Below are 3,679 nucleotides of genomic sequence, written 5' to 3'. Positions count from 1 at the left end.
ACAAACCAATAGTATCCAGCTGCAGAACGGCAGACCAGCCACACTCAGACCCAAATTAAATTTTATTTTTTAAATCCCAATTTCTCACATTACATTTACCCTGAATGTTGACGTCATCCAGGTGAAAAGTTAACTTCATAAATCATTTGATGTATAATTAAATCAAAGGAAATGCGTTTGGGTCTGAGAGTGTGGCTGGTCTGCCGTTCTGCAGCTGGATACTATACTGGTTTGTTTTGGCAAAATTCTTCTGCTCTGTGTGACAATAAATAAATGAATGATGATATGCAATTTAAAACCAAAACTAATGCCTCAGTATGAGTTTAAGACGTGAACATGGTCATGTTTGTTGAATAAAAAAAATTAATAAAAAATATTATCGGATCGGGAAATATCGGTATCGGTAGATACTCAAAATCACATGATCGGGATCGGATCTGGAGCAAAAAAACGTGATCGGGACATCCCTATCAATAATCCACCCTGCTGAAGCAAACAGGGGTGATCATGTCTCCAACTTTCACAGATGGATGGAGTATGGTGGAAGATAGCCACATATCCCCTCTGTCCATAACTCAACTCATCATGAGCAGAGCTTTCATTAGAGCTAATATGAAGGCTCTGTGACGATTTTGCAAAAAATCCATTTTGGAGCTCAAAATTGGCAGCCATCTTGCATTTGAAGGTCAACAATAGGTAAAATCATTATATAAACACCAAATATGTATTCCTTGATCAAAATAAGCTCTGAAACCATGTATTGTGCATCATTATAGGTCAAACCATTAAAAAGTTAATTTCCAGGCAGCCATTTTGGATTTTGGTCTCACAAATTTTCCCCGCATTTAAAAAAAAAACTCCTAGATGACAAATCCATTGAGAAACGGACCTTCGCTCTCCACGGTCACGGAAGTGCCACAGATGACCCTACTAATTGACTTTGACACCAACTACTCATGTCCTCTAGCAGCCTGAGAGTAGTCTGCAATTGAGGAATCTTCAAATAATTATAATACATTTTGATAAATCCCAAACTATTCTAAGGCGTAATCATATAGTAATGATGCAAGATTCCATGTTACATTCTCTGAATATTGGTTGCTAATGCTATAATTCGGCTGGTTACGTTATCCTGTAGTTATCTGATACATGTGCCCTTTTTAAAATTTGAGCACCTGCCCCTCTAAAGGTCTCTGCACGGCCCTTTTATACAACAGGTAGGTCCGACCACGCATTGTGATTGGTCGAGCGTTCTAAACTGTGAGTATATTCATGATAGACTCACGGTTAAATCACCATGAATATACCACTGCGCTGGCTTTAGAATGTTGCAGAAAGTTTCAACTGCCATTCATCAAACGGAAACTGTCAACATGACCTACTCCACGGACAACGTTACGTTTGATTTAACGTACCTGTTAACTAGAAACAAGTGGATAGATATAGACGACGGGCCTACATCTAACGGTATTCATAAAAACAGCATTATTAGACATGCCAATCCAACGAAAGATGAGCTGGACGCGCTGGAGAAAAGCCGCAATTAATCCTTCAACACCACCAAATCGACGGTCTGGGCATTGAACTGGCCCAACTCCCGGAACTGTCCGAGGTGCTGATGACTTTTTCCAACTTTCGCTTGCATTAGACTAATACGTCATTCGTTTGCATTGCCAAGCTTGTTGATAGCCTACTCCATTTGAAATTCCATAGCAACGGGACATCTTTAGGAACAATATTTCTACGCCAAGTTCACTGAAATCGACATAAATGACCCTAGAATTGTCTGTATTCATCCTATATTTTTCCAGACACAACCTGTTGTATAAAAGCAATAATACACTCGGAAGCACTTCGCTCTCGTGGCTGCGGGCGCATCACAGCTGTGGCAATATTCATGACATCCCACCGCTTCTTGTGTATTATTGCTTAGTTATACACAAATTTAAAATATGTTGTTCTAATCCGGCTGTCGGCGTTGCCTCCGGCTTGGGCCGGCCGTCATACTAACTCAATTGGCAGAGTTATCGGGTGGAAGTCGATGGGTGGTAATCTGGACGTTGTGGACAGCGACTCCTACAGGTCGGTTGGGGGACGCCTGCACAGCAGAGACAGGAAATGGCGGGGGTAGTGTGAGCCTCCCACACGTTACACCTCGCCAATGAAAGTCCGCGCTGGCAGGTGAAAAGCGAGGCTGCCTCCTCGCGTATTGGAGGGGACACGTGATGCAAGGCTTCTATCCTCCCTACAACCGGCCAGTGGGGGCATATGTGAGCAACGTTCAAGACAGGGGAGGGGAGAATTGGCACAGCGAAATTGGGATGGGAGAAAAAAGTGGATAAAAAAAAAAGAAACAAACAGATTATTTTCTATTTTACAGTGTCTTCATATCTTACCACTTTCAGTATGTACAAAATTGGATTTCCATAGGAAAACTCATACCATATACACATCATATCGGTAATCAGCCATAACAGGAAATGTTTTATCGGTTATCGCTATCAGCCAAAATGTTCATATCAGTGCATCCCCAAGTTTGAATATTGATGCATTCCCTTTAATTGGGCTGTTCTGTGCTGGTCTCAAAGAACAATGGGTTCTTAGGCAATTAGTAAAGCAGGCCCAAAGCCTTTTCCTAGATAGCTTTAGCTAAGCCTAGATAATAAGCAGGAGAGTGCTCCACCTGGCTTTGTTCCTGTTACAGTGTAAACATTGATTACGGCAACAATGTGTATTAATATCCAATTCAAGTTTTCCCAACCATGGGAATGATGAACAAATTAATAATTCAATAACCATAGTTATATTTGGTCATTCTTTTTGCCAACAGCTTTTTGTACAGAAACCACTGCAAACGCTCTTCAGCTTCATAAGTCGCCCACAATGTCAAGGACACAAACATGCCGTGTGAGTTACTCTACGTGGGGTCACCTGGGAAAAAGGTTGCGAACCCCTGATCATTATGTATGATGACTTGTGCCTAATATTAGAGTAGGGTTAATAATATACTTTTCTCCTTTTGACAGATGTCATGGGGTATAGCCAGACGAAAATGGAGTGTCTGGGCACCAGCTCGTGGGTTATATTTGTTGCTCATAGTCTTCCTGTCACAGCATAGCCAGTCATGAATAAGCAATCAATAAGGAATATCTATAGATTGCGTCATCATGGGGCCCAGACAGTAAACACTTGTGTGGAAAAGATGCGGGGAAAGGACTGAAATTAACTGATGCCGTACCCTGAGACAACCGACAACACAACTGCAATGAATGGTTTCAGATTTAGGAAACATTCTTCTGTGTTTGGAGAAGTTTTGTGCTATTATTTTCCAATGTAAATGTTGAGACCCCCCCCCCCCCATCCCCACCCCTATACACATACACACACACCTGATGAATAACACACCTGGTGAATTTCTCTCTGTAGCTCTCTCTCTCTCTATCTCTCTCTCACACACACACTGAACATCTAACCCTTGGGTCTTGGTCAAACAAGTCTTGTGTCAGATAAATCAAGTCATTGTGAGTTTCAAGTCATTGGCAACAAATCCAGACTAGTGGTATTATACCTCAGTGACATTGCATTTGATTGCATTGGAATACCGAACAGTAACACAAATACATTAAATAAGTAAACATGCTGCTTATTAATGATTTATTTATTTAAATTTTCTGCATGT

The sequence above is a fragment of the Notolepis coatsorum genome, assembly GCF_963971535.1.
Source record: "Notolepis coatsorum genome assembly, chromosome: 1".
In the NCBI taxonomy this organism is placed as follows: Eukaryota; Metazoa; Chordata; class Actinopteri; order Aulopiformes; family Paralepididae; genus Notolepis; species Notolepis coatsorum.
This window is presented reverse-complemented; position numbering follows the sequence as displayed.